The sequence below is a fragment of the Aptenodytes patagonicus genome, chromosome 11 (genome assembly GCF_965638725.1).
Source record: "Aptenodytes patagonicus chromosome 11, bAptPat1.pri.cur, whole genome shotgun sequence".
NCBI classification, from domain to species: Eukaryota; Metazoa; Chordata; class Aves; order Sphenisciformes; family Spheniscidae; genus Aptenodytes; species Aptenodytes patagonicus.
The window spans coordinates 14,056,295-14,079,471 of record NC_134959.1 but is presented as its reverse complement, the minus strand read 5'-3'; the positions used below and the strand labels follow the sequence as shown (position 1 = coordinate 14,079,471).

General features: G+C 41.3%; 1 protein-coding gene across 4 annotated transcripts in view; it reads right to left on the bottom strand.

The window, feature by feature from the left end:
- Positions 1-23,177, bottom strand: part of C11H19orf12 (chromosome 11 C19orf12 homolog) — a 60,382-nt gene that overhangs the window by 12,827 nt on the left and 24,378 nt on the right. The window contains exon 1 of one of the 4 annotated variants that reach the window (XM_076349203.1): positions 22,923-22,985. The exons of 1 other annotated variant lie outside the window; for it this stretch is intronic. The gene's annotated coding sequence lies outside the window, so the exon portion shown is untranslated. Of the gene's footprint in view, positions 1-1,571; positions 1,664-1,773; positions 1,953-22,922; positions 22,986-23,177 lie in introns of those variants that run through there. 2 more of the 4 variants (XM_076349201.1, XM_076349199.1) reach the window with 2 other exon arrangements.

The window sequence follows — 23,177 nt, the reverse complement described above, 5'->3', positions numbered from 1 at the left end:
CAACCACGAGGATCCACTACATCTACAAATGTTTATTATAAGAATATAACCATGTTGCTGACTATACAAATCAAATGCTCATTTTTGTTTGTGTTTCACTTACATTAGAAGATGGTAAGAAACTCATCTATTTGCTAGACAATCTGAATTCAACTGAAACGCATTAAAGAGCATTTTAACTTTGCAAGAACTGCGACCTTAAGAGTGTTGCTTACTTTCTTCTTTTGTGTATTTATCAAAGCATGTACATCTTATCAAAGCATTTAATTGGTTTATTTAACAAGAGAGGCAACAAATTTACTCATTATATGAACAAACTACTTCTCGGAACCAAGGAGCTGATTTTACAAGGCTCTTGGATGCCTAAAAATGCAGGTAAAAATTCAGTGGGAATGATCTCCTTCCACTGAGATTAAAGGAAATTTGGGGCCTAACCTGTCTAGGCACTTAGGACAGCCGGCTTACCTGGACTGGAAAGTTACTAAGTATCTGCGAAAGACTGGCTGTAAGTCCTTCAGCCCTTAAAAACTTTTTTAGACCTACTCAATCTCTTTTTAATTTATAAATTAAGGGTGGAAGTTTTTTTTTCATTTCCTAGCCAGCTTCTCCATTTTGAAAGCAGTATTCAAAAAAGAGTTACAGGTCCCTAGCATCAGCTATTAAAGCCAAAACGATCAGACTTTCAGTTAAGAAAGAAAAAAGAGCTGACAACTGGAAAACACACAAATAGCAGAGCTTGTTCCCCTGTAGAGATACTTGGCGCAGCACATTGCAGTGGTATCTTCAAAATCTGAACTAAGCTTGAAAATTAAAGATGCTTTCCCTGGCTCACTACAAAAACATAAACTTCAGCTCATTAAAATTAATCAACATATTCTGAATGTTTTAAAATTTATTAAAATCTTTATCACTAAAATAGGCTGAGCATAAAATGTAATTATAAACTCTTTCAAACAGCTGAAATTTGATTACATTTCAGATATTTTTTATTTCTTTTCCTACAACGCCAATTTCAGGTTCACTATTGCTGAAACGATGATACTGTCGCAATGTGACTTAGGGAAAAAAGAAATCAGGAATTAAGGGAGAGTTCAATCCGATCTGAAGATCTTTAAGGCTCTTCTCGCCGCCTCCAGACAACGTCCTCAAATCCAGGGGCGGCCCCAGAGGCTGGAGCGGCCGGCGGCCCGCCGGGACGCGGCCAGGGCACGGCCCGCCCCAGGGCGCCCCGAGGCTCCCCCGCGCCCCTCCCGTCCCATGCCGCCCTCCCGGGGCAGCCCCGGCCCCACCGGGCTGTGGGGCGCGGCGCCCCGGCCCCGCTCCCCACAGCGCCCGGCTGCCGCAGCCGGCCTCCTCTGGAATCTTCCCGGCCGCCGCAAACGCAAACCCCGCTGACACCGGGCAGGGGGCGGGAGCTCCCCGGGATGCGGAGGGGACAGCGGGGCCCGCTCGGCCAGGGACACGCACCGCCGCGGCTGCCGGCCCCCGCGGGCAGAGCCGGAGCCGAGCCCCGGCGCCGAGCCCCGCCGCGGCCCTTCCCTCCCTCCTTCTCCCGCCTCCAGGCCGCCTACCTCAGCCGGCTGCGCGCGCGGCGCCCGCTTCACAGGAGGCCGGGCAGCAAACGGCTGCGGCGCCGGGGGAGGAGTGCGGCCCGGCGGGGCGACCCCCGCGCAGCCCAGCCTGCTGCCCTGCCCGCCCCAGAGCCCGCGGCGCCCCTCCGGCGGTGGCGGTGCCCCGCCAGGCAGCGCCGCGCCTGCGGCAGCCCGCCCTCACCTCCGTGCCGGCCGGGGCCAGGGCGCCCTGGGAGCGGGGCGGTGGGAGCGGGGCGGTGGCAGGCCTCGGGAAGGGGGGCGGCTCCCTCCGCTACCGCCGACCTCTACAGCAGCTCCCGCGCTTGCTCCATGGGGAAAGCGCGTAGCCCGGAGTGGCGTTAGGCAACGGGTGCTGGTGTGCCGCCGCCTCCTGCTCCCGCCTGCCCCCCCGGCGGCACCGAGAGCAAACCCGGCCCAGGCCCCCTAAGGCGGGCGCGGTGTTCGCTGCCGGCCCAGGCCGGGGGTCAGGTGCGGTGTAACCGCTCTCTTGGAGCTTGGTGCTTATTTTGGAACAGCACAACACGCCCCGGGGAGCATCTGCTGCTCCGGTGCACGGACACGGCCTTTGTGAAGGACATTACAAAATGCCACAGCATTTTCAGGTACACTGTTGTGGAAGAGCACCTCCCGATCCCAGCTGAGCTATTACGGGAGGAGGAAGAAAGGGGCCGCTTACCACAGAATGCTATTAGGACATCCCTGGCCCTAATCTTGAGAATATCATCTAAGAATATTTTTGCATTCTTTTCATCCAGGTTTATTTCAGTCATCAGCTCGGTAAAGTGCAGCGTGCTAGTCTGACATAGCACCATGTGTAGTCAAACAAGCTATGCACTGAAGCAGCGTTAAACAGCTGTCACATACAGCTCTTGAAATACCACAGTTTCTTAACACCAGTACAACCTTTGAGAAGTTACTGCCCAACGTTAAAAATGCTGCTGTTTCCCAAGAATGGATTATTAACGAGGTTTTTGTTTTTGTCAGCTAAGCCTTTATTTATGATTTCATTTCCTTGTTGAGAAGATGAAAAAGCAGGATGAGGAAAAAGGAGGAATATAATTCACAATTTTTGTCCCTTTCCTGTGGCTGCACTGGGGACTTCTTAACCTCTTCATGCTTTATATGATCACATAAAATAACTCGCTGTGTAACAACTCAAAGTGTTACAGGTCTACTGGTGCTCTTGATTTTTATGATTTGGATGTAAAAAGGAAATGTAATTCCTAAAATGAGCAAAGAACCAAAATGCCATGTACATTTTAAAAAGTAACACCCCAAATTCCAGCTGTAAGCAGCTTTCCAAGGAACAAAATTAAAAGCAGTTAAGTCTGCCAACCATCAAAGCAGGGAATTTTTATCACTCTATCCCAAACTGAATCCTTACTTCACTACTCCAGTTAAAAAGGTTATTAGGGCTACATCAGCAGGTATTTATTAGGTCTATTTTTTTCTATGGTAGAGGTTACTAAAATGAAAATGTGAGATAACAGTGCAGAGTGTATCCTTTAAGGATGTTTGCGCTGCTGTAAATCATACTCTCAGGGAAATTCTGACTGTGTTGAGGTCAATGAGAATCTGGTAATTGTAGTCAGCTTGATTAAGATTTGATTCTGTATGTAGTTACCAGCCAGCATCTGATGGCATGCCTGTTACTCTCCTTGGTGAGCATTAACCAATGCACATGAATCAGCACACCACACTTTCCACCAAACGTTCTGTGAGTTTGGGCTAAGTAACAGCGCAGAAGCCCTGTTTTCAGTCTTACTGAAGCAGGAAGACCCGCGATAGATTTTCTCCCGACCACGTTTGCTGCCCGGCGGGCTCCATCTGGCGGCTACCCACACCTCACCATCGCAGGGGTTCAGCTACGCGCTTGCCGTTCGGGAAAAAGTCATCCTAAATGCGAGAAGGGACAGCTCTGCTGGCTGCATTCTCTTGTACCAGATTGTGTATTCTGGCTGGATCTGTCACTGTTATTCTAGCGTGTACTTATGTGCATTTCAACATCCACTCTTAACAAATAATTAGTACCTAAGATTAAAAACCATGTGAATGTTTATTTCTAGGAGTGGAGTGAGAGCAGTTCAAGGTGGTCCTGCTGCAAATCAGATCCTGCCAATAATCTCACTGTATTCACTGAGGTATGCTGGGCTTTTGTAAGTACTAGATGTTATTTCTATTCCTGTATTGTAGTTCTCTTTGTCCCCTTTATCAGCATTGATTCACTATTTAATTTCCTTTATCAGGATGTTTTACATCTTTTTCCTCTTCAGGTTACTAGGAACTCCATAATTTAAAAATCAAGAGGGAAAAAACCCCTCCCTTTCACCCCCAAAAATCCTCAAGTCATCTGTCAAAAGCAAGCATCAGAAATCAACCACAGCAATGGTGCATTGGCATTCTGGGGACTGAGCCACTTGGGCCACTTGGCACATTTCTGTCAACTCCTTCCCTAACATACAGCAGAACCCAAAAGAACGACAAGCCAGTTCAGCACATCCCCAGGGTTCACTGCATATTTTCACAGCTTTTGACATACTAGGAGGTAGGCCAAGGGGCACCAGGAATGATTTCAGCTGGAGATGGGCTGTTGCTACCAACAGAATGATTCACTCTGGCTTTCAGCCTGCTCCTTATGGGGTCTTGAGAAAATGCCCATCAGGAGCAGGCTCAGTCTGGAGGAACTGTCCAGAAATACCCAATGCAATTATCTGAAATAGCTATTACCTTCACAGGAAACCATGACAGATTTTTTTTAAGACGAGGCACTTAACCTTGTTGGACAGGAAAAAGCTGTTTCTCTAAATTTTCTTCTGTGCCAGAGATTCCAAAAGAAAACACGAGGATTAGGCAACTGTATGTGACAGACTTAGTTTCATCATTTCATCTAGTTGCACTTTTTTTTTTTCCTTAAAATCTTTAAATTTCTTACTATCACAATGGCAGGAAAAAAACATTCAAAACTTGAGGCATGTGCAAGTAACATAGATCCATTTGCCTAAGTTTGCAAAGCACCTAAGAATACTCTTGAGATTTCCCTTTCATATCAATGGGTTAACATGGACATGGGTGAGGATGGTTTAATTTACAATGTTACATCAAAGCAAGGACAAAAGAGGAAAAAGGAAGAAACGTCATGTGTTCCCCAGAACATGTGATGGGAGTCGTCCACGGAGAAGAAAGGGGATGGAAGATGTAACAAAGCAGGTTTCTAATCATATCCAAGTTTAGGAGGGTAAGAGATTTCTATCAGTTCCCCCAGAAGTCTGGGAAACCCTGTGCTGCAGTGAAGAAAAGCTGCTTTGCTTATCCCTGTCTAACATCTAGGGCTCTAGACAACCTACATCTCTCCCTGGATACTATAAAACCCCAGTATGCATCCTCTTACAGGGTCACAGGAATAACAGCATCTGTTCTGAAAGGCTCTGCCACTTCTGCTTCATATTATATGTATAATTTGAACCTTCCCTTCTTGGCAACAATACAGTTTTATAACTTCTGAGTTCCTGATATTATACTCTGGATTACCAAGAAAATGGTGAGCTCCACAAGATCAAACAAGGCACGACCTATATTGAAAGAGAAAATGAATATAAAAGTAATGCTATAGCATTTAACTCCTTAAACAAAGCCACTTAGTAATGGAAATTTTGCAACTGCAGAATGACTGTTTAAAAGGAACGGTGCTTCCTCCAGAGCTCTGTTCAATGAGAAAAGGTAACATTTCTAAAACCAGACACCTAACTCCAATTTTCACCTATTAACACTCTTCACCTCTGTGCATGCAGGTGTAAATAATATAGTAAAAATGACCGAATCACGATGGGAAGACACAATAGCAGGTTACAGAAATCCACTACAAGCAAAGCATATGCTTGATGGCAAATCTTTTCCCCATTTCCTACATTAGATATTAATCAGAATCTGACTTCTAATTGAATGCAAATAAAGGATATAACAGGTTTTTGCATATGAAGTGAAGATATAGAACATCTGTCTCTTCACAGCCTTTCAATATACCTTATGTGACATTAAGCAAAGAAGAGACTTGCCTCATCAGCTTGTAGGAAACGGTGAATTTGAAGAACAGTGTGACTGAATTAAATCATTCCACTGCTGCTGTAAAAGGTGCTGCTTTGGTCTCCCCGCACACTCTCAGGTGATAAAATGCCAAGTTGGGCAAAATCAGTTTCAATGCCAAAAAGATGGACTACTGGTGCAGAAGGTCACAAAACACTATTAATTGCCTTATATCATCTCAGTCTTGAAAGCTGATCCAAAAATATAGGCTGGTGCTTTGGAATAAAGCACACACTGCTAGCTAGCACCATGCAAGCAAGCTGTTAAAGATATTTAAGGCATATCCTTAATTGCAAATGGTATACCTATCTTCTGTTTTTTTAGACTCTTATTATAGTAGTCATTTACGCTGGTTTTTTACTTCTTCAGCAGCCTAATTCAGTAATAGTGTTTACTGGTACAGAGTAGCCATCTTGTGACCTTTTCAGAAAAAGCTACAGCAAATCTGAATGTAAAAGTCAGTGTCCTGAAATTAGTTTACATGTTTACGTGTTATAGCATGTATGAACACTGAAGTGGAAATAAAATCCTGGTTAAAAAAATAGCTACACAAAATACCTGCAAGGTTTCCAGAGAGGAGTTAAAAAAGAGACAATCTCCTACAATCGCTTCCTCCACTCATCACTCTTTTGTAGAATGTATCTAAAAAGTGCGTCTGAGGTTTCTTCAAACCTCTAATTAAAGGGCATACATAAAGTAGACAAAGTTCAAAATCAGATCTAAAATGCGCATTGTAAATTCAGATAAGGAACAAAGCATTCTGGTATCAAGGATGGAAGGATGACACTTGAAGGTGTCTGGAATAACATCAGTGATAGATTTCCATGCTTGATACTATTCAGTGGTGTGAGAAATCTGTACCATAACCCGATGCTTGTGGAGTCTGAGAATAGCAAACGTTCAGCTACATATAATTCTGGCCCCAAACATACAGTGCTTTGGGGATGCAAAGAGTAAGTACAAACAAGCTGCCTTAAGTCCCATCAGTCAAGGGTCCCTGGCTGACTTCACTTCCAACCTTACACTGACTTCACGGGTGCTGAATGAGAGCCCAAGTTTTACAAAGCTGTTAGACTAAGTTTCCTGTTCTTCTGGGAACACAGAACACTTCTCCCAGCTTTCTTGGGCCTGAGTTCTGATAATGTGGCAGACAAGAGGGGAGCTCGCAGTCAGCTAGGTAGTAGAGTGGAAGGGGAGAGGCCAGTTTGTACAGTTTGCATTGCCTGATTCTCTTTTCTCGTGTGATAGGTTGAAGGCAAGAAGATAGAAAGGTGAATTTGAAACAGTCTCTGCAACGATGGACCAGATTCAAAGCTTCCAGAAGTCACTGCAAATAAATGTGTTACAATGGCATTTTCAGACTTACACAGTTTAGCATGTTATATTTTAATACCGCCTCCTGGGTCACCTCTCTGCTTCACTTGCAATCACAAGGGTGTCACCATTTGGGATCACACATAATGCCTATGTGGCTACAACAGGGTTGTCCAAAGAACTATTGCTAAGCTAAATGAAGAGTAGGGTAGTGTTTATAGCATATTTATAATTGTCCTATAATGTGATCCAGACTTTGGAAACAAAAAGAACTGGAAACTCTTTGCAAACTACAAAGAGGCCCTTTGCTGGCTTTCTGCAGACCTCAATTTGGGAACCACTGCCTTAAAAATGTCATAAATGACTGTCTCAGGAGTAAAATGAAATGCATTCAAAACCAGTAACAGGCATAATTTATAAAGAACAGCTAATACCAAATGGCTTTACCTACAACAGTGTGCAATATACACAACCATGAGAGACAAGTACCACTGGAGTAGAGGGCGTTGACCAAGCAGATGACTGAATGCTAGAAAGGAAAAGAACTGGGCAGCCCCTTCTCTATGATAAGTTCCAGGGGATCTTTCATTCTGCCCTAAGCAGACAAGCATTAAGTTCTCAAAAGTCTGTTGAAAAGGCTCACAGCAGGATGTGCCAATCTCTATACCACAGAAGAATAAAAGGCTAAGAATTTGCTGCAACTAGAATAAACAACTGTCCTTAATTTCTGTCAAACAGTAGATGTCTCCCTTTGCCAGTATTTGAAACGTGTAAAATGTTGTTAGGGTACACATCCACAGCCAGCGTTATTACTCTTTTTTTCAGCCTACATTCCCATCATGCCTTGTAGAAAAATCCATGGGGGACGAAAGATAACACTGAGTCCAAACCCTGAGAACAGAGCTCCATGAAAGCAACAAATTATAAACTCTACTGAAGAGATTTTCTTCAGAAAGATCACAGGTCTCATGCTTTAGTCATGGCCCGTTCCTTTGCCAGCAGGTTCAGAGAGAGTGATCTGTGAAAGCTAAGTGATTTCTTTCAAGCAAGCTGCTCACGATGACTACAGAAACCTCAAGGATTACAGGGCACAAACAATGGGAGAAAAGCTGCTTCAAATAATACATGCAGACAATGGAGTTGCCATTATGGTAGCAATGCAAAATATGGGCAGGGATTTAAATGAAACGGGTGATATCTGTATACTTTGGAGGGCTCACGTGTGCCAAATTTGGCAGCATGAGTGTTCATATTGCTTGTTGCTCCACCCCTTGAACAATGAGGCTAAACCCCATATGTGCAGGAGTTGGTAGAGCACAAGCCGTTTTGCTAATCACACTGCATGCAAGAGCAAAAAGACAAAGGGAACTAGTAATGCTTAGACTAGCATTGGGGAAATAATTAAGCATGAATGAAATATTGTATGTGGATTTGAAATGAGTGTTCTTGGAAACAATTGTGCTGTTTCAGTTGTGTTGCTTTCCCCCTTAAGTTTCACAAAGTAATTTGCATGTCATTTAAATAAATACCATAAATTATTGCAACCTTTTTGTTTTTATTTACATAAAACAAAATGCTCATTTCCATTATTGTTTGGATTACCTGACAAGAGTGAAATGCAGAGGTCTGAGAGGAAACTTGTCTCTCCCCAAAATATTAGAGATTTCTCATGCGTGAGTGAGCCAGAAAGGAGGACCTCACCTTTAGCTTTGCGTTACGTAGACAATTAATGCTCTGTAGATGTAACAGAGATACCGGATTGGACCTCTCAGTTGAGCCAAGCTGGAGCTGCAAGCCGGTCGAGGGTACTGGTATATGCTGCCTTGCACTTGTCAGGGCTTCATGGCCCTTCATGAAAATAAGAACAGCCTCAGCACTGCTTGTCTGCTGTCATGCAATGTTCACTGGCCAAACCTGCTTTTTCTGGGATAGCTTAGTTGTTTGGGGCTTAAGCACATACAGCGAACAATGACAACAACTACTCTACAGGCATACTGAACTTGCACAAGCCGCTTGAGTGCTTGACAGCATCTGCAGCAGATACTTGGTACGACTTTCACACACTGGGAGGTTAGGACACTGCTGACTTGCAACTCTGATGAATTCTCTGTTTCTTTGAGAATTCATGAGATTTAACTTCAACCACCGTAACTTACAAGGCCTACACTCTTCCTTGATGCTCATGTTGTTTTCACTTCCATTCAGTGTTATCCACACATCACCAATTCGATTTCACCTCTGATAAATATTTGCCTCCCTTCTTGACTATGTAATTAAACTTCCTTCTCAGAGTCCTTCTCAAACCTGCTTTCTCCTCTCAGCCTGTTCAGGGGGTCAAGAGCATCCAATTCAGAACCCTTGCCATTCTGTGCATTCAGAGAATTAAAAAGAAATCAAATGATTGAAATACAGGTCCTAATCCAGAAAAAGGTGAGTGCAAGGTAGCCTAAAAAGTTAGGTAGGTGCACATCCCTCTGGAGGATCATATGGGGCCTGTTGGCCATTGAAAACTAAATATAGGTACCATCACCTGAAAAACCAAGTGACCTAACCATCTGCAAAAGGAGGAATTGAATATCTAGCATAAATTTTAAAGTTCTGGCCATAATGCATTAAATGATCATTCGGGCTTCTGACCTGCGAAGACTGCCTGCAGGTTTCTTCCACAATGCTTTATTTATGTCTGGTTGCTCTCTCCACGCTCTCTCCAGTCTAAAAGGGAATCCAACAAATATTCTCCTCTCTTCTCGCACAACCCTGGGCTGCTTTTCCCATGGTCTGTTGTAAAATACATCCAACATTACAGATTGCAAACCAGATGAACTCATTATATAGATGTTCTTTTCACAGAAGAATATCCTGTAGTCTCAATTTCTAAGGCTTTTTTTTGTTTTATAAACCAAGGGATTCAACCCGCTTCCCATCTTGGATATGAAGGCATTTACTTTCCTGGACTTTGCTTAGTGGAGTCCTAAGTTTTGCTTCACCACAAAGGAAGTAAAATTGACTGGGTCTAACTTAATGATTTCCAGATATCACTAGGGTGTGCTATAGATCACAAAATTTCAGTAAAGCACAGTTAACAGGGAAAAATCCAGCCGCTATACTAAATATTTTCAATTAATTACAAATATAGAAGCAACTCAAAACTGACTCAAATTCCTTTTAAAACAACTCAAGAGAGGTAATATAACACCTTAACAATTTAAAACATTTTTGTTACACAGGCTTAGTAAACAGTGTGGTACACAACAGAGAACTAACTAGAGTCAGGCAGATAATCACATGCCTAAACTGCACGTAGATAACTAAAATCCAGGCATGCAGTCTGGTGGGAATTGAAAAAAATGGGACTAGAACCAATATCCGTAATAAACCAGGTAACAAGCAATAAGGGACTCCTTGTGGCAAACTTTCTTGGAAAAAAAAAATTATGAGACTATTTAAGTCACTGGAACTCACAAGGGTAAGGCCTGGGGATGCAGAGTCAGGGGCTGAATAGTAATTATTTATACCAATTAATGCATATAAACAATGGTGCTGAAATTCCCAGTGAGGATAACAGTAGAACTGAACCAAATTCATTACAGGAAACTGCACCTGTCGGGTATCAGATCTTAGTACAAGGGTGCCCAGCACAGAGTGACACTGGGAAGGCGACCGCAGCCTCTGGAGGAAGGAAAGCGTCAGCTCCCAGCTGTTGGCTTCCACCCACTTCCAGCCCCCGCAGAAGGTAAGAACCCTTGCTACAACCTACACCCAACCAGCTGCTCAGCTCTTGGGAGGAAGTATCCTCCCGCTCTTGCACCTATGACCTTCAGCCTAGGAAAGAAACATATATCCTGGCACACCATCTGGTCAAGTCCCAGTATAGTCATGGAGTGGTGGTGGGATAATGAACCCAGCACAATAAGGATGCTGAATCAGAAGAGTTTTTAAGCACAGCTCAACTTTAAGCATATATTTATACTAACAACCACAGACTCAAATGCAAATTTAAAAACAAGCACCTATTTAAACAAGAACAAAAGCTTAAATGGTTTAATGCGCTGAGGCCCCAACTGTCAAGAGATATCCAGTACGCCATAGTTAGTGGTAACAGCAAACAGAATTATGAAGTGATGCTTCAGCAGGCTTATGAACCGAGTTTGGTAGTCTTACACCATGAACCACGTATTCATTATTGTAACAATTTGTATTACTATTTGTAGCATCTAGGGAACCCCAATCAGGGCTCTATTGTGTTACAGACTATACAAGCACAGAAAAATAGGATGGCTCTTATAATGAGTACATCACAAGCCCCACTACCATAATTAACATTGATTAGCATCGATGCAAACAGCATGGGAAGACAAAGATTGAGCCAGTTTGGGAGCTGAGGTACTCTCACCCTTTAAGGTGGCTCCTCTGGTTCCCAACTGCAGAACAGAGCGGAGGCTGTTTCAGTGGGGAAGGCTGCAGCCTCCAGTGCTCCCAGTTAGCAGCTCCCACGAGCACATTCTAGGACACGGGATTCAAAGAGGCATCTTTGTTACTTCCTAGTCCAGTCTCTATCACAGGCAACTACACCACACAATCCTGCCCTTAAAGTTATGAAGAACCATTACAAACCAGTTAAGAGTGCTTTTTCTTCCTACTCAGGGTGTACATCTCTCTGAAAACACACCAGGTTGGCTGGAACAGTTGGATTAGACTGTGTATCTATGCACCAACCTAAAGAAAGCCTGCTATTTGCTGTCACAGATCAGTATTAGTGTAAAATGCAATGGCTAGAATTGACCTAAACCAAGAACCAGAGTCAGACTTTCAGAGTATGTAAATCAACAGAAGTCAAAACACCAGTACCAAACCTACTCCCTAAACTCTGAATAGGATATTTCCCTGGCTTCCCCAAGCCCCCCTCTTCCCAGTATTTGTTACTCTTCCCCAATACCACTGTGAAGCTGTATGACTGCAACCACCACAATCCATACTGATCAAAAAGGACAGCTGGCAACCTCTGATCTACTTAATGTATTAGAAAAAGACCCAAAAAAGCCAGATCCACTTTAAATGAAATCTCAAAAGAGTGACCTTAATGGACATGCGATGTGGAGCTACGTGTAACACGCTTCCTCCCTCTAATATACAGCCCTTGCTAGATCTATAATTATCATATGCATCTTCTCATCCCAGGCCCATGGCATCTTCCCAGGTTTGCCTTGGATACTAAAGCAGTTTTTCCTATCCAACTGTACGAAAGAGTGTCGACAGCTCTGCAATGCCAGCAAAAAAAGATAACATTTTGAAATGGACAGTTGAAATTACAGGGTTGAATATTTTGATTGTGTAATGAAACTATCTTCACTAACCAAATGAGATTCAAGACCTGAAACTTTCTTATGAACCATCCTCTCCCCAAAATGTTTCTGCATGCTTTTATTGCATAACCTAACAAAATACAACCACCTTGAATTTCACTTTCACATCCAGTACCATGGAAAATATATCCACGGAAAATACATTCACACTAGAAATTTAGATCAGTTCTCCATGACATCACTCATGTCACAACCTAACCTGCAACCTGGTGTATCGTCAGACTCGGTGCGTATCTGAAGAATTCTCACATGCATTAAACTGAACATATATGTAAATATTTGCAGGATTATACTGTAGCCACAACTTCAAATGCAATCCAGATAAGTTTACGTGCTCAACTGTAGTTAGGCTCTGGTGTTTTGCTATTTTTTGCCATTCTGGTAAAGTTTCTTAATTTAATTTTTTAAGATACTTCCTACAATTTCACTCACAGGGAAGTGAAAGATAATGCTATAAAGCCTAAAAATAAACTTAGATCTGCTAAAAAATTCATCATTTCACTCCCAGGCTTCCACCAGCTGGGCTTGTCTGCTTTAGGTTTGACACCCCTGAGAGCTACAAGCACAACTTATAAAGATGAGCAAGTTTACATAAGAATGATGAAGAGATCCATTTTTTTAATCTCTACTTTGCCAAAATACTGTCCGGGGCACTTATTACTGGAAGACATTTATTTTTGGCAATTTCTCACTCACTTTTAATACTGTACTTATGTTATTTGCAAGTTTGGAGAGGTAATGTCCAAATACATACACTTGTCTACATGTACTTCTTTCAGGTTTGCTCATTACATTCGTTAAACTATTTAATTCTCAAGGATCTACTGGAGATACAGTGAAGACCCCCTGAACACCAGTTAAGAATAAACCTGTAATGAGAATAAATTACAAACACATATCAATTGCTACAAGTCCTGTAAGGAGTGAGACCCTTCTACATAAACATCTGCTGCAGAATTAAATCTGATACATTAATAAAAGCCCTCCCCACTCAAATCAAACAATGGAAGTATAACAGTTACCCGATCAGTTAAAAGAATAAACCTTTTAAATAAATAAATTTGCGCTACACCAATTTATGTCACTGTGGTACTTAAGGCGAAACCTTTTAAAGGAATAGATTTACTGTGCATACAGATCTCCACTGGGTATGTGTAATTATGCAAAGGAAAGGCATTACTTTTAAAGTGGATGAATGGCTGATACTTTTTGATTTACTGCTAGAAACAGAAAAATGGTAATGGCATGAAATAAGCATTTGCAAAACCATTTTGGCAGACAGAAAATGTTTGATTTACCTAGGGCATCCATCAGGTTCTATACTTTAGATCAAAGTAGATAAATGGAAAGGCAAATGGATATTTGGAAAAAAAAATCTACAGCTTTTCTGTCAGCCCTGCAAGTAAGTTACATGTTTGGAGGGGGAAAAAGCCCAAAGCTCTTTGGATGGAAGGAAGTCATGATTCATCACTGCTCTGGCAACTACAGCTTTCTGTATTTACCTGGAAAGGTGAGAATGGCAGGGAAGTAGTTGTAACTTTCTCATTCTGGGCCTGATTCTGAGAGGTGATTTGAAGGCAGCTGGCAAAGCTCAACATTTCCATCTGACACTGGAAATGGATAATGCGTACCCTGGGTCATATTTTCCTCTCAACTCTAAGTTGTTCACTATCTTTTTCTCTCCTCTTCCAGCTTGAATTCACATTGGTGAAGAAAATATGTTCCAGTCAAGACACACACCCCCCCTGAAAACCACTGCCTTCTCAGATCCTTCCGAAATCTCTGCAATAGGAAGGCACACTGAAGGTAGGACAAGGCTTACTGGACAATTATCTGCGACAAGTCAGGAGACTGAAGAACCAAAAATCAGCTTCTTCCTATGGCAGAATTCTTCCTAGAGGTTCCTAGTGAAAAGCATGATTTCTGAGTGTGCCATGATCCTGTTCTGAACTCCTCCTATACTGAAATGCATCACCAGAAGCTGTGTAGTGTATGCATTGTGTCAAACCCTTAAAGCATCACTAGACCTGTGGTACATGTGTTGCACAGATGGTCTGAACATGCACAGTAAATCCAAAATGTTTGGAACACATCCAATTTGTTGTGCTTGTGAAAATCCACAGGAGGGCACATGCACAAGAGCCCCAGCCACATCAGATTTACTGCAAGTGTACACACCATGTGCAGTGGGCATTTCCAGTAAGTGTCAGATTTGCTATACATGCATGGTAGAAAGGACTTGCTCACGTGCCAAGAAAAGGCTGGGATTACTAGACATCTGGAAATCTTGACAAACATACATAATCCTTGACTATAACCTCTCGACAAAATGTGTGGCTGGGGAAGGACATGTCTGGAGAAATTCAACATACGTCCCTCTGCCCACTCCATCAGGAAATAACACAGAGTAGGGTATATGGCCTTTCCAGCTCTCTCCACATCATTATGAACATGAGCAGCAAATCCATCAGCTGCTTCTGCATCCATTTATTCTATGGAAAGGTTGCCCAGCTCTTAAGAAGCCAAAGAGCAATCAAAACTCACGTCTTTTGCCCAGATGGGTAAAAAAGCCAGCAGGACTTATAATTACACAGTAACAGAGAGCTGGCTGCTCTCTAGGGTGCTCATTTCATACATTTCTCATAACAAAGTTAGCAGATATCTGCTCCTGCTGACTTACATGGCCTGTATTTTTAACTCAGTAGTTTATCCTTAACCACTGAAATACTGGAACAGATTACCCAGAGAGGTTGTGGAAACTCCATCCTTGCAGATATTCAAAATCTGTCTGGACCAGATCCTGAGCAACCTGTTCTAGCTGACCATGCTTTGAGCCGGGGGGGTGGACTAGGTGATGCTCCTTCCAACCTTCACTGTTCTGTAATTCTGTGGTGAAGATCTTTCCCTTCAGTTCTGTAGATGCACTTGCCTTTCAAGAAGTAATTGATCATACCTCTACCATAAGCCATGGTTATCACTGTATACAGAGTTCAAAGATGCTGTGTTTGTGGAGCAGGCCAAATCCTCTGCAGTGATCTGCAGTTATCAACAAAAAATGACCAAAAAAGATGAAGTTTTACCAACAAAAGAGACCAAGAAGGACAATGCTAGCCCTCTGCTGCATTCTAATATCTGTGACTGGTAAACAGCCCTTATACATAAGGCTTTACATACACAGCTCCACACGTGAGATGAAAGCCAATGCATCTTCAGACCAGGCTCAGTAAGCAGCACCCAGACCTTTTATGCGTATATGCCCTTCCATCTCCCCACCCCTCTTCCCAAGCTTATCTTTAGTTATGCCTCTCTGAAACAGCAACCCTGCTAGACTTCCACATAAACTCTTAAATTCAAGACTCAAGACTGTAAGACCACCAAATGCAGGATGCATGTACACCTATAACAGCCAATGTACCTATGCGAGCTGAAGATTTGTACACATCCAGGGATATCTGAAAGTTATACACTTTGTTTGTAGAAAAAGTCATTGCAAGCTTCCGTACAAGGAATAAAATAAGTGTTAAAATACTGAGCTAGAAGTAACGCCAGACTGTATTTCTCCTCCTTTAATAAATCAGCACTATATGTATATATGAAATCCAATCCCTTGATGTGTCCAGTTTCAGTGATAAAAACTTAGTGAGCAGGGCAAAAGTTATTGGGTAGAGATCGATATGCTTGCTTCTTGTCCTTGATTGGCAATAACGCGACATTTTCTCCTTGACTGTAAGAGGCGCTTTTGTGATTTGGGAGCATAAAGAAATTCTGTACTTGACAGATTTATATAGTAGGAATACGCTAATGTCCTTTGACCCACTTAAGAATAAATACGACCTACCAAATTGTCATTTTTATGGGTATTTACAACTGAGGCACTTTGTAAACCTAAGAACTAATATTTCCCAAAGGAAATCTGTGCTCTTGAATCTTGATAAATTATTGAAAAATACAAGCCACTACCAGCCCTACAAATTTTCTCTTCTATTTCTCCTATTTTTAGTTACATAGGAGTTGTCAGAGCAGATTGGACCACTGATCTATTTCATCGGGTATGTTGCTGCAGCCATGGCTAGTGCTTCAGAGGAATCCTATAATATTTTTGGCTATTCGATCAAGGCCATGTGAAAAAAAATTCTTTCCTGAAACTTGAAGGTTTTCAGTGCCTGATTGAAATATTAGTCATATAATTCTTTAAGCTCTCAAATTACTATTAGAAAAGTATTACAAACTATAATTTCCACAGCCCAAATGCCACCAGCTGCATTTGCTCTCATGAATGCTCCAGTTGATACTTTAAACAGTGCAAGGAATAAAGTAAGCCATCCCAGTTCACCCAAACTCCAGTGCTCACCACCTCATGGGTGTAGTGCAGATACTTTGTAATTTAATAACTCGTTACTAACCACCTACATCCCTAGTTTCTTAATTCTGCAGGCCAGGTGACCCAGGAAGCCTTCACTTGATTGCTGTATCTCAGCTCCACTTCATCTCACCTACCCACCCACTTGCCACATAAATTTCTTCCATCACCTTTATGCTGTCTCTGCCCACAAAGGCTTTCAGAAAAGACGAACTAACTACCCGCAGAGGAGAGATGGAAACTAAAAAGATGAGGACCTCTGCCCTTCAGAATCTTCCTCTGGAAGATGACAGTGCATGACTATACCTCCGTAGCTTGGTCTTAAGGAAACAGAAGTTTTTGAGACGAAACGGATTATTAATATTGTCATCCATACGAGAATGTTTGAAAGCTATTTCCTTTTATCCTTATTCTCCAGCTGAAAGTTGACAAAAAGTCAGCGCTATTCAGGACAGTATCTAAGACATGAGACACAGTATTTTTCCAGCAGAAGCTTATTGTTTCTCCTCTTGGTTATATCCCTGTACAACAGTACAGATCCTCTCAAAGACTTTCAACACATCAGATTTTGACTAAAGCATCATGACGTGGCACTCATCTCTACTTTTACTCCATTTCTAAGGGCAGCTGCTTTTCTATTTTTCTTTGCGCATCTGTGGACAACAAAATCTTTTCTCTATCACAAGAATGTCTTCATTAAGTCAGTTTCTGCCTTCAGCTTATTCTTAGTCTTCTGCATACTATAATCTATGTGTATGCACAAGAAAGGCTTGAGAGGCAAACTGAAAAAGCAGGAAGCTAGAATAAACAATGAGGCAGGAACTGCGGGAAACTTGAGCATCTTTTCTTGCCCTTACTGTGCTGCCTTCCTTTTCATCCTTGTTTACTGTTGAATTTGGGATTCCTCCTACATTTGTATGAAACGTGATTTCAGTGTCCTCTGTTTTGTGACCTCGTTCTGATAGCAGTATGACATGGCACAGCTAATACAGTGACTGCAGCACAAAGTCAAACAATTCTGAGTTTAACTACTATCTTGAACACTTAATTTCATATCAGATTTGGCAAATTTAGATATTCAAAATTTCTTGTGCACTTAACTTATACTTTTACACTTAATGTTGTTCACTAAGCAATAAAAAGGTCCTAAATACCAACTGATTCATCACTGGATATTCCATCTCCCTTTGCAGAGGTAATAGGATAGAAGTAAAAGTTGCATTTTAATATACAAAACACCCAATAACCCAGTGATCCACGCAACCAAATAGCATCTCTGTCCCATTCATTTCAAGGAGAGTGACATCCTCTGGAAAAAGAAATTATTAAACACTAATGTTTGCTGTCTGACACTGAATTTACTTTGTGAAACAATGAAAATTTGACAGTGACAGGAAAGAGGGAAGTTAAACATAGACAGAGAGTGGTAGTTTCACCCCAAATCAGCAAAATCCCTTTTTGACATCTTAAAAGAAACCTACCTGTTAATAAGATCAACAGATTTTTAATCAAGATAATTACCCTCACACATCTTTTCCTATCCTTAAGTGTTTAACAAGAAACATCTTAGGCTTTTCTTACCCTTACTACTTCTAAAGCTTCAAACTGTAAGCAAAGAAACAGACTATGTTGTGAATTGCAACCCTTTTGCATCATGTGAAAGGCTTTCCTATTTGCATTACAGAAAGACTTCTTTCTCTCTAAAATTATCCATGCATTTAAAGATTGGGGTGAAAAAGCACCTGTTACTCTCAACATTTCACTAGAAACCATCTGGCCTTACTTTTAGTTCAGCTGCTGCCTCTGTTTCCTCTACTTGCTGCAGACCTACAGAGGCTGACAGGAAGGAGCGATGGTTTTCTGTCTGTGAGCAAAGCACAGGGGAGAAAGGGAGTCATCTATGAAGGCTGGAATACTTCAGTGCCCCAAAGGCATCAGTCTGAGATAGTGCATAGGCAAGTAGTAACTCTGCCAGCTGAAGAATAATCCAAGGAAAGTATTTAATAGGTCTGTCTGGACCCGAGTGAGTGTCAAAGTCTTTTTGGCAGATGAAGTCAGGATTATGAATGCAGTTGGGAAACTATGCAACATTTTCAACTTAATATTGACCAAGTATGGACTTTTCAATAGAAGATTCCTAACCAGTCACCATATGAGAACAACGTGACCAAAGTTATTAGTCCTAACACAGGTCTTTAACAGACATCCTAATGGAAATAGGCTTTTTATCCCTAAAACAAGTGTTCAAAGGATCAAATAAACCTTGTCACTAAGAGTCGAACAATGGTTAAGAGTAGGGGAAAAAAAATGGAGAGAAGTTCCATAATGCCCCAACACAAACAATTTCTTGCAAGCCTCAGTACAAGCACTCGTTCTTATAAAAGCAGAGCTAATTGGGTAGGTTTCCCTGACACCTCTAAGACAAGAATCCAGCTCTGTCTCTGAACGATGTCAAGTTCTGATGGTATTTCTGCAGCAGGGACCGCAGAGTGGAGGGGAGGGTCAATTCTACTACACCTCATGGCATGTTAGCCCACAAAAAGAATGTCTCAGCACAATTCTCCACCCTTTCTGAACAATATATTATTTAGGTCACATAGATAAGCACCACAAATGTGCAAGAAAAAAAAGCCACAGACAGTTCTGTTCCTAAGCTCAACGTCTAAGTTCCTCAGCACAGCAAACACTGACTGGACGTTAGGGCAAAGGTGCAGGAAGTAAGTGAAGTTTTTATAATGCAAACCTGTAATGGTATCTTTTTGAAGATACATACATCTAAATCTGCTCTTAAACCAAGGAGCTGTAAATTCCAAGCCCGGATTTTGCTACAGATATCACCCCTTATTGCCATAATTATCCTGCAAAACGTCAGCTTTCTTTTAGGAAAAAATGTCTCCCTAAGCACACATACCAGCAGAGATGATCTTGGAAACATAACCTAGGTGTGTGAACTCACAAAGTCTTAACTGAAGAGGCTGCAAACAACCTGAAACTACAGCAAACATCCCCATGCACTTCTCTCAAGAGAACCATGCAATGTAGCCATTTGTCATGGACTTCGAGATTTTGCTAAAGCCAAATATTTTGGTTTCCTTCCCCCTTCCTGCTCTGCCAGGACCTGCCTGCAAGTCCTTTCTATTCCTCAGTCTTCCCTCAGTGAGGAGTTTGTTGGAATAGGTGCAGGAAACAAGAACTGGACTCCAACTTGTAATCAAGGAGTCTGCAGAGTCAAAATAATGGGATGAAAGAACAGCCTAGCAGCTGGATCAGCTGCCTAAATGACACAGGGAAGAAAATCTCTGAAAGTTATCTGTGAACCTTACAAGCTTACATATTTTCAGCACTGAAATTGGTAAAAAAGCATTTGTCTTATTAGGTTCAGAAAAAAATATTTAAGTTTTATGAATGGAATGAGGGTTTATCAAATTTATACATTGATTTAGACCACAAAGTCTATTATTACCAGTGAGACTTATTTATCTATAATTTCACTAAAGAGACCCCCATTTTACTAGGTATCTTTCCTGTACTAAAGATGATACTGAATCTTCATGTAAAGTCATTTTGCTACACAAACGGACACTTACATTCTCTCTGCTGCTTCCTAAGATAACAGCGAGAACCACATGTGAAGTTCAGGTGGGAACTGAGCTGTGGGCAATTACTGTTATATTTTCACAATCTATTTTTAAGTTTTTTCTGCTCAGCACAGAACAGACATGAGTAAGTACAGTAACTATGCAAGAGCAAAACTTGAGAGAAAGAAGAGATCCAACAAGAAAGGGAGGCCACTATCTGACATTTTAAAAGGGCAAATCGAAAGCAATCAACACCCAACAAAATGCTCAATGTAGGATGAGGCGATAGCTTAGAATATACTTAGGATACTGTAATGAGGCTAACAAGTGCTGTGTGTTTTAATGTAAATTAACACAAGATAATCTCTTCACATATTTAAGTGATACACTTCAAATTAATTAATACATATTTAATAGAAGTCTTCTTGAACAGCTGTTATTTACTTCTGGAGTTTCTACACATTATCACTGCCTGCTTTGTTCTGCTCTGAAGTTGTTCATGCTCCAAAGTACTTTAACAACTTGGGCGGTATAAAAATTGAACACTCTTCGCAAAAGAGACAGCCTTTCTGATAACTTAATATTTTTACATTAAGTATTCAAACACTTTCTGAACAAAAGGTCAAATTCTACTTACAGCATCTGTGTGAAACAGGCAAGCAGATGCTTAATGCCGCTAGACAAATACTTTCGGCACAAAGAATGATAAAGAGTTGGTGATCAGTCACATTTCCAGGCTTTAAAATCAGCTTTCCTTTACTTCTGTTCCCTAAATTCTGCACTTACCGTTCATATGTAACAATAAAGACCCAAATTACGGCCTGTTCCTTCCATAAGTGTTACACAGTGGTGTGTTAAATGAAATCCTGACAGTGAAAGTGCTGGCTACAGTATTCATTGCATGTTATGAGTATTACACCAACTCATTAGGGTTTTTGTCTTACAAAGACTACTGTGTATGACATTACTTCATTTAGACCTTGCATACAGCATCGAAGTAGTTCTCACTTACCACCCCTTTTATTCAGATGAAAACCCATTTGAGTCCCAGTCACTTCTGAGTTTTTAGGATGTGAATGAGTAGAAACCAATTCAAGAAACATGCTGGTAACACATTATATTTTCACACTCACAGTGATGAATGTGACTTTTGGCAACTGTAATCGGTTTCTTTAAACATAGTTATCATCACTGAACAATCCTTATCAGTGTATCGGTTGTAGTTTTCAGCTGACTACTTGAAGATGTTTACTCTTCTTACGGCACTAGAGCACTGGCTAGTGCTCATTAGGCTGACATGTCAGCCTTTCTAGCTTACAGGTTTACTGAAAATAACTTTCAAAGTTGGTAACAATTGTGTTAGAAAATACTTGTTGGGACAACCATCATTAAATCTTCTGTGCAATGATGTATGGAAATACATGCAACTTGTGAAAGGCCTGAAAACAGTCCTAAATACACAAAGGTGGAAAATATGTACTGATTTAAACACACCGATATTACTGGTATCTAAATTCATTCTTTTTTATTTAATGTGGTGTTTTTCACAATAAAGAGGACATAAGACGGAACTCACGACTCAGGCTAAGAACTTAAAGACTAAACCAGATTGATGCTTTACCTGGTAAATATGCTGTGGGTAAATGAGTGTGTGGAAGACAGATTTAGAAAGCATCTTCACGATCCTCAAATAATTCTGCACTGCCTATACCAGCAGCTTGGAGTTAGAGCTGCAGATGCAAGGAACGAGGAAGATGATCTAAATTATTTTTCCCTGCCGCTGAGTGTGGCTGGTGCAAGACTGGCTTAGCTTTCAGCTAGAATCGGTTTCCTGATCCCTGTGAGGCCGCATGAATGCTATTGCTGGCACAAGAGAAACGGTGGGGACAAGTGGCTGAGATAGAACTGTTGGTTTTGATGGAAGGCCAAACACATGGCAGATTAAAACACCTGTGTAAACGTGGACTTTGAAAAAGTAGTGCCGGCCACAATAAACAGGCACCTGAAAGGAGTTCTATGCATTGAAACTTTGTCAGCATATTTAGGAGGAAAAGGGAGAAAAGCAGAAGAATGCCAAGGTTGTCATAGAGTCTAAAGAATCTCTTTTCCAGGAGATGAGCACACCAAAGACATTTCACTGCTTTTGATGGGAGTCATGTGGGAGACAGGCTAGTCCAGAAAAAAGAAATGAGAAGACTTAATCTCATGCTGTGATATTCTGAAATCACCATTATGTTAATGAAACTAAATTTCTTGAAAATCTTTTTGCCTTTGGAAGGAGGATGTATCTTTTGTTCAGAGAAGTGTGGGCACCGCCAGTGGACACAAAAAATGTGTTTGTATACTTGCTTTGGTATCTACAATATAACTTTCATTAGCATCAGCAGAAGCCTGATGCATAGATGTCAAGGAAAGAGAGAGAGATCCCAGAGGACAAACTTAGCTCCCAGTCCCAGGGAATGAAAGCATATGTCCACATTTTATACGGCCATGACATAACAGGTATTCTGTGGGTTATTTTAAACTTCCTTAGAGCTAAAAGATCAAATTCAAGGGGAATCTCTTACAACATACACAGCGAGACTGTCATATTTTTCCTCTACATTTTACAGGAAAAATGGAAATCTGTGTTTACCTGTCAGCTTTGGTAGAAAGGTTTCCATCATAATTACAGCTTGTGTATTGGAAGAAACCTGGCAGTTTTTAACATCACTAATACTAGTCTGGAGAGGTACAAAGCTGTAGGAGCTTGCTGAAAAATAACAATAAACCTTTATTAAAATTTCCAATTTTTGCAAAAAATTTTAACTAAATTCCAACTCTACTTAAAATGTAATTAAATATTTACATTTATTCTCTATTAAATATTGTAAGTAAATCAATTTCCCAA